At 47.8% G+C, this 8,938-nt stretch overlaps 1 protein-coding gene across 2 annotated transcripts in view; it reads left to right on the top strand.

Annotated features, from left to right (window-relative positions):
* Window positions 1-8,277: 8,277 nt before the first annotated feature.
* Window positions 8,278-8,938, top strand: part of SEPHS1 (selenophosphate synthetase 1) — a 21,297-nt gene continuing 20,636 nt past the window's right edge. The window contains exon 1 of one of the 2 annotated variants that reach the window (XM_004691252.1): window positions 8,278-8,572. The gene's annotated coding sequence lies outside the window, so the exon portion shown is untranslated. The remainder of the gene's footprint in view (window positions 8,573-8,938) is intronic. The other variant, XM_012731400.1, reaches the window with a different exon arrangement.

The following is an 8,938-nucleotide window of genomic DNA, read 5'->3' as shown; positions in this document are numbered from 1 at the left end:
GAAAAATGGACTCACTGGGAAAAACACCCTGGTATGGTGGAATCTTAAGGAATGTGGCTACATTTTGTAAAGTTGAACCAGAATTTTAGGTATTTTGGTAATTATATTTTAATGGGGACACAATTCTAGACTTGAGCACATTGGGTGTGCTCCTGTCCATTTTCATCAGATAGATGTCCCCCTGCCCCCCCCATCAATGTTTAGCTCGAATTCCAATTCTTAATCCTGCCATCATCAGGCATTGGTTCAATGATCCTTCCTAAGCGCAGCCAGACTCACACACAGGGCGCAGGTCATGGAGGGAGCTCCTGGTTTGTCATTTCACAATGAAATGTGAGGTGGGGAGTGGAGTGAGGAAACATTCCGGAGACCCTTGGAGAGGCCTGCAGCCAGCTTAACTATGGTAGACTGCAAGGACTGTTCTTTATTTAGAAATAATCAATTCACTCCTGAAAGCAAACAGAGATGTGCCAATACCATGATTGAGTTCCCTGTGATTTTTTGATTTGCCAAAAAAGCTAGTTTTAATGAAAATTGTAAAAGACCACTGTTGAAAATGAATGATTATCAACATTGCTGCAGCGTTAATGAGTTACTGGAATAATAATACACCCCTATAGTACAAATTTCTCTTCCAAATTCCCTTTCTGTTCTCCCACAGCACTTACAACCATAAGTGCTTCCCTCCCATACTCTCCCCCCCAGGGAATGGTGAAAGCTAGGAACACTTCTTCCAGAAATACACAAGTAGACACAATTTTGCATCTTATTCCCACTCCTCACTTTAAAACACAAAACCAAAAAATAATCCCTGAGACCTCAACCTAACACTATCATAGCAATTCTCCTTCATTGATTGGGATTTCATTTGATGGGGATCCAGTTACTGAGCACAGGCAGCAAACTATAATTACTCAAAGATGAAGCTTACTGTTGATCACACTTTATAGGCAAAAAGGGAGGAGGGAGAAATCAGATTTGTGTTGTGTCGGAAAGAAAAGCTATTGGCCCTCTAATTGTTTCCATTTTTGTTGGGATTCTGGTCATTTGGAAATTTCACAGTAAGAACAAATAGAGCCAGAGTTTCTCTTGTGCAAGAATAAGGAATCTTAGTTCTTTTATAAAAAAAATTTTTTCGGATTTATTTATCTATGTATACAAGAACTGGTGTAGAAGCCAGAGGTATGAGGGGTGAGAGGATTTACCAGAGACAGAGTCAGGGGCAGAACAGGCAGATCGACTGAGATGCACTGCTGAGGGGCGCAGTGGACAGTTCAGGAGAGGTCTGCTGGGCCATGTGGGTCACCTCCTTGGCCAGGGGTTGAATTGGTGCTGCAGTGGCTGTGGGTAGCTTCAAAGTGCTGAGTTTTAACCCACTGCACCACCAGGGAGGGTGCAGGAATCTTAGTTCTTAGGAGTTAAACTGATCTGGAAAGATGTGTTTTGAAGAATAGGCCTACACACAGGGCTGGAGGAAACAGACTCCCGTGTGTCAAGGTGCAGTACTTTAGGGATGCTGTTCTTTCTAGAATCCTCTTACCAATCCACTTTGACTCTGGTACAGAATTATTTCCCTTCAGTGTTGCCTGGGACCCTTAAGTTCAACCATCTCTAGATTTCAGTCCTTACTTCACCTTACTTTTCTGTAGCATTTGACAATGTTGAACCCTCCTTCCTTCGTAAAATTGTCCCCCAAATTCCAGAATGTCACTCTTCTAGCACTCCTTACATATTCTAGGGGTGTAAGGTAAAGGTAACAGAGGGGCCTCCCTGGTGGCCCAGGGGTTAAGTCTTAGCGCTCTCACAGCTCTAACCAGGGAGCTGACCCACATATGGGCAGAGAATATCTCACCTATCTCCCTCATTGCTGCCCTTAACACTGCATTTCAGTCAATCCGCCTGCTCAGCTACCCACTGTCTCTGGTGGATCCTCTCACACCCACCCCAGCCACTGTGAGCCTGTCCACAGTCACTGCAGCACAAGTTCAATCCCCAGTCAGGGGAAGTCAGAAATCTCTCCAAAGAGAAGCCACTTAAAACAAAACCTTACAAATTTAGGCCTCATTTGACAGAAGTGGGGAGAGCAGCAAGGTGGCCAAAAAAAAAAAAAAAAATAGCACTTTTGACATGGCAAGTTTGGAAAAACAGAAGAGGAAACTAGATACCTATAAGTGCTCAGCATGGCTATGTGAGTGGAGAACAGGAACAGGGTCTGGAGATCAGTTTGCAGAGAAAAACTAGAAGATGGGTCATGGGGCTTGTGGTTTTTTTAGAACTATATTAAGGAGTCTGAAATTTATCCTTTAGCTATTATTTACTTGAACAGTGCTATTACGTTAGTCTGTGCTGTTACTCTCTACATTTTTCTTTAAATTGCCCTTTTTTTTTTTTTGGCCTAAAACAATGAGGGCCATGAAATCACCGGCTTTATGTGTTAGTTGGACCTTCCCAACGTGTTAAGATTAATACAAAGCTATAAAATGTTCTTCCTGGCACCACCTAGAATCAACTGGGCACACCTATGAGTGATTACCATACTTGAGAAATGGAGTCAGAGGTGATAGAAGGTGCTTCGAAATGTTAAGCAGGAAAAGAAAAGGACCAGGGTTGCCTCTGGTAAACAGTTTTGCTGCAGCGCTCCTCACTTCTGACTGATGGAAACAAGTGGCAGTCACAGCCAAAAGACCATACATTGAGATACTTCCACATTATTGAGGTGAGAGGTGAGAAAATGAACAAAGACAGAAAAAGGGGGAGTGGAGGGGAGGATCTGGCTATGAAAAATATCAAGGAGGTACAAGATGATAGTGGTATAGATTGGAACAAGGGAGGAGTTGGGGGTTAAGTGCAGGTTTTTAGCATGTGCAATGCAGCAGATAATTGTTCACTCACCAAAAAAGGAGTCAACTGGGATGGGGCAGGGTAGGAAGGAAAATTATTACTTTGGTCTGGCACGTGCTAAGTTCAAAGTGTTTGTGGAACATTCATGTAAGTTAAATGTCTGTCGAAGGCTCTAGGGCACCTACTAGAACAGCTCTGTCCAGGAGAAATATACTGTGACCTCCATCCCATGTCATTTAAAATGGTCATTAGCCACATTTAAAAAAAATATAGTAGTGCATTTTATGTAACCAATATATCCAAAATAATATATTGGGCCCTCCTGGTGGCACACCAGGTTTTAAAGCACAGGACTAAGAAGCTACCCACAGCCACGGCGCACAAGTTCAATCTTTGGCCAGGGAGGTGACCCACAGGGTGCAGCAGACCTCTCCTGTCTCACCCGTTGCTGCCATCAGCAGTGTGTTTTGGTCCATCTGCCTGTTCTGCTCCTCACTCTGTCTCTGGTGAATCCTCTCACTGTACAGGCACCTCTGGCCTGTACCCCAGTTCCTATATACATAAATTAAAAAAAAATAATATATTGCAAGATGAATCAGTACAAAAATTTGAGATTTTTTTTTAAAAAGTCTTCAAGATTCATTGCTTTTTTTTCCATTAAGAGTCCATCTCAATTTGGAGATTTCATGTATTCAATAACCACCATGGAAGTGGGTACTGTACTGGATGACCTCACTCCAGAATCCACATGCAAGGTTATAATGTTGTAGCTTTTGAGTTTGGAGTGCTGGGTCCTTGGGTTCACTCTGGGAAAGAATTCCCCAGATCTCCCCTTGCAGTGGCATGCAGTGAATGTCCCAGGCAAGTTTCTCCACGAGACAGAGAGTTTAGTTATATATGTATATATATATATATATATATTTAAAGATTTATTTATGCAGCCCTCACTGGTGGCGCAGCGGGTTAAAGCACAGCACTAAGAAGCTAAAGCCACTTTCGTATGAGTTCGATTCCCACCTGCCCCAGAGGTGACCCACATGGCGCGGCAGACCTCTCCTGACCCGCCCACTGCTCCCCTCAGCAGTGTACTTCGTCCATCTGCCTGTTCTGCTCCCCACTCTGTCTCTGGTGAAGACTCTCGCCGCCCTTGAGACTCTGGCCTGTACCCCAGTTCTGTATGAACAAATAAATAAATCTTTTAAAAAAATTATGCATATAGAACTGGGGTACAGGCCAGGAGTGCAGGGGCGGTGAGAGGATTCACCAGAGACAAAGTAGGGGACAGAACAGGCCGACTGATGAAGCACACTGCTGAGGGGAGCAGTGGGCGGGTCAGGAGAGGTCTGCCACGCCATGTGGTCACCTCTGGGGAGTGGATCGAACTCATGCTGAAGTTGTTTTAGCTTCTTAGTGCTGTGCTTTGACCCGCTGCACCAATAGGGAGGGCCCAACTTTAGTTATATTTAAGAGCAGGTTTATTAAGGGAAGGGGACAGAAAACAGGCAGAAAGAGCAGTCCCAAAAGGGGCAGGTTCACTGAGAGGCCTTCATAGTCAGTCGCAGGAGGGTGGCCTTGAGGAGAGCGGCCTCCACTGAGAGAGGTCACTGAAGAGAAGTCTAGCAGGTACAGGTCACCAGCAGGAAGGAGGCTGCTGCCCTGCGGAAGGAGAGCACTGGTGGAAAGAAGCACCTGCAAAGGCATAGGTGGGCAGGACTGGTGCCCAGAGCCAGTGCAGAGACTGCCCTGACACAGCCTTTATCTTTGGGAGGGGCTCCCTCCTTTGTGGAGTGGCCTATTTGCTGCTGGTTTTGTCCACTATGTGGACTCATAAAGGGACCAGAGATTTCACAATGGGCCAATGGGTCCAATCTCTATATCTTTACCCTCAGGTCTGTGCTTTGACACTCCCTACAGGAATCTGATACCTCTTTGGGCGGTATGCCTTGTGAGAAGACCTTGTAAGAAGACACTTAAAGGTCTTGATTCCTATGGCTGGGTTGATGGTCATGTTAATCCCTCTGCCCCCACCTCCTTGTGAGTCAGGTTTTAAGCTTATGATGTCTCCTTTAGGTTTTCTATTCTTTCCTCCATCAGTAACAAAAAGGTAATTGGGGGGGGGGGGGAAGTCAGGGCCACGTAGTGAACTCCTAAAGGGCAAAGAGGAGGCATCAAAAAAAGATCAAGAAGTAGCCAAAGAGATTTGGAGAATGAGGGAAGAGCAAACATCAAACCTAAAGAATTTTAAAAAATGAGAACACATAATGGCCTCAAATGCTGCAGGGAGGCCCTCAAGGGTGGACACCAGGCTCTCGACTTAGCCCCAGGTAGAAACCTAGTTTGATGGGGCTCTTCATGGTGGGTAACTGGTTAAAGCATCGCATTATAAAGCTCTCGGAAGCCACTGCTACACGAGTTCAATCCCCCGCCAGGGACTGACCCATGGGGTGGCAGACCTCTCCTGACCCACCAAGGCTCCCCTCAGCAGTGTACTTTGTCAATCTGCTCCCCATTCTATCTCTCACCGCCCCCGCCATCTCTGGCCTGTACACCAGTTTTGTAAGCATAAAATAAGTAAATCTTAACAAGAAACCTAGCTTGACCACTGACAGCAGGGCGTGCAGCGGCAGTCTGCTGGCATCACGGTTGCCTAGCCCACCGCTGAACTAATTTGAAGTTTCCAGCCTACTGATACCATCACACCAATCACCTGCCCGCCTGGTACTCTTGGCCTGCCTCTGTGAGCCAGGGAGTCCAATGGAGGGAGGGGAGCACAATGGGATTAGGCAGCAGGGGGAAGTGGGAATTTACAGGCAAGGAGCAGGGTGCAGAATCAGTGGATAGAAAATTTTTCTCAGTGATAGGGATTAAGGCTAATGTGACATTATAGGGTTTTCAAGCAAGGTTATACATTACCAGGGAGATGGTAGAAGATGAGGAATCTGATCATACTAGTGTTTGGGGGAGAATTCTTGCTAAAACTAGAACTTATAAGAAAAGTACCCAGAAGTTTCTGGAACCTTTATAAAGTTCAGTCAACCAAAGAATCTGTACCATAACTCAACCCATACAACAGCTAGATATCATCTTTGGAGTGGGGCTGGTAATTTGTGTTTTTTTTTTTTTAACAAGCCCCCTAGGTTATATCAACCACCTTTCACGTGGAACTAGTAGAGAACCCAGGGGAGATGGTTCCCAAGGGAAGGGATCCTGATGAGTCCAATAGGGAAGACTCATAAAAAGGCTGGTAGGGCGAAAATACTGACTAGGGAGAAACACACAGAACAAAGTAGTGTGGAAGAAGAAGGTTGTATTTAGGAAAACACAAGAGTGGAGAGGGGCCAGAGATACGGTGGACAGTTTGTCTCCCAAGGCTGTACACTAGCTCTAGATGGATGGATGAATTGTGGCTTAGTCAAGAATCTACAGCCTCTGTCAAGAGAACTGACTAGAGTTGTTCTAGAGCTGCTAATAGCCCCTCCTCTGATGCTACAAAGATTACTGAGCTCCAACTGGTGATGCTAATCTCCCAGACTCAGCTGAGCCTTTCCATTTTGAAATTCTGCAGGGCTCTGTCCAAGGTCTCAAGCATTTCCACCCCCGCCCACCACCCCCACAACTCTTCCTTTTAGTTAATCTGAGGCTTCAAACTCTATTTACATGCTGATGGTCTGCATTTGCAAGTCAAGCTCAGAGTCCAACCCCCACAGCCTGATCTTGATTTACCAATTGCTTTCTACCGGGATATCTGGTAAGCACCTGAAATTTAGTGTTTCTCCAAAACAGAACTCCAAAAGTTGTTTGCCTTTCAGTAGTTCTGATTTCAGTTAGTGCCATCATTACACACCCACTCTTACCAAACTAGAAATCTGGCAGTCATTGTATGCTTCTTTCTCCAAATATACACCCAGTCACTTCAAATCCGTTCTTTGATCAGCATTCCAGCCACTGCTACAGTTCAAGTACACTGTCTCCAAGTTTGACTATTCCAATTACCTCCTAACTAGAGATGTGGGCACTTTTCCCTTTGGGAGGGGGTACTCTCAGATATAGTCAGCCCTTTCACAAACCTGACAACCATTTCTAATTGTGCCATAAATAAATTGACAACACACTTCTTCACTTAGGGTCCTGTCTTCCCCCTAATTTCCCCAAATTTATTTCTAATGGTGATGATTTTTGCTAAAAAAAAAAAAAAAAGCAAGAAACAAAAACTCATGAACAAAAGGTAAAATCTAAACAGGTCAAAATAGGGGAATAAAACTTCCTGATCCCCTCCTATTTTCTGACACTGGAGGTCTGGACTGTTGCCTGGAGATTGTGTGTACAGGTGTCTTCTGGTGACTCAGGCAAATTCAGATTTGTCAACCGCAGGGTCATTCCATTCTCATAAAAGTCCAACATATCACATTAAAGAACCCAGGCTTGTCCAGCCTCCCCTAACCTACTGCAAGGTGGAGGGGAAGGAGACAAACGGAAGAGTAGCCGGCACTAGCCAGCAGTTCTATATTGCATCCCGGTGCGTCCTCACCTGGATGAAAACTCTGGGTAATCTTGGGTAATCAGAAATATTAATGGAAAGAGCATCTGCGTAGATTAAAAACCCGACAGCAACCTAAAGCACAGTTCGGCTACCAAAGATATTCCTGCTCCAAAACACACTTGGAGAATACTGAACCACTCTAGCTAGCAAAGTTTGGTCGGCATTCCTCTACACTTCGCGATTTTAAGGGAAGCCCGTACAGACTTGAAAAAAGGCAAATGTTTTCGTATTCCATCAGTCATGCATTCGAAAAGTTGGAAACGTGAAGTAATTTCACAAGCCAAAGCACTCCTACCTATGTTAATGCAAACACAGCTTCAGGCTGCCATGTTTACCAGGACATGTGCACAGCAAACAATGTAACCGAGGGACCTTAAGCTCTCACTTCCTACCAACCAATTAAACGTTCCAGAAACTTTGCGGGCCATTTGCATAGCCACTAAGGCTCCTATTAACTCCTAAGCCCGCTAAACAATAGCAGGAGACTCGGTGCTAGCTGTTAGGAAGCAAACGCGCCGTTTGGGTTTTCAATTTTTTTCATTGCAGTGGTGGCGGCTTCTCAGCTCCTGCACTCGTTTTCAAATCGTTCCCATGGTCATTGTCTTCCAGGACAAAACGACGGGAGCGCTCGAGTGGCAGGTACAGCGTCCCGCAGAGTGCAGAGCGGCAGCGTCCGGCCAGGTTTGGAAAACATTCCCGGCCCTTCCAGCGGCTCGAGGAAAGTAGGTGGCCAGGGCGCCAAAGGCTGCTGCCAAAGCAACTCGCAACTTTTGAAATCAATCCTTTTTGCATCATGCAACGGATGCCACCGCTCCTCGGGTTTGCAACCCCCCACCCCTCCCCCGAGACCAATCATTGCCGCGCTCGGGCCTGCACATCGCTCCCGCCCCCTTCCCGGGCCGCACGCAGCCACCGAACCGCTCCGGCCGCGGCCCGCCGCCTCTTAAAGGGAGGTAGCCGGCCCTTAAAGGCCCCTCACGCGCGGCGCACGGCGGAGCGCGGCGGCCCCGTTCCCGGCAGGGGCCCGCCAAGCAAGGCCGAGCCCCCGCGACGCCCAGGCGCGGCCCGGGGCCCTCCGCCGGGAGCGGCATTTTTATTCAGGCGACGCTTAAGGGAGCCCGGCCGCGCCCGGTGCATTGTGGGAGCGGCCCGCGTCCCGTTTTCGGGAGGAGGAGGGCGCAAAGCGAACCGGTAAGCGCCTGGCTTAGGGAGGGGGGGGCGAGACACCAGGCTTAAAGGGGAATATTCGTCCGCAGGCCCATGGCGGCCGTGCAGATCCCCCTCCGGGCCGCCCGGACCCGTCGGGAAGTCGTGCACGGCCGGCGCTCTCCAGCACTGCCTGGAGAGGGGCAGAGCCAGGGCTTGGTGGGGCCGCTTTAAAAAAGAAGCACCGCCCGCGCCGCCGCCGCCGCCGCCGCGCGGAGCCGGGGAAGGAGGGAGGGAGGAGAGGGCGGGGGAGGAGTGGAGGGGGAGGGCGGCGGCGGCGATGCAGGGGTTAATTTTTTCGCCCGCCGACATTTTTGCGCGGCGGCGGCCGCGGCCCGCGCACGCAGCGGG

The sequence above is a fragment of the Condylura cristata genome, unplaced genomic scaffold (assembly GCF_000260355.1).
Source record: "Condylura cristata isolate star-nosed mole 26May11 unplaced genomic scaffold, ConCri1.0 scaffold00030, whole genome shotgun sequence".
NCBI lineage: Eukaryota > Metazoa > Chordata > Mammalia > Eulipotyphla > Talpidae > Condylura > Condylura cristata.
Note: the sequence above shows the minus strand (reverse complement) of the source record. Positions and strands in the feature narration are given on the sequence as shown.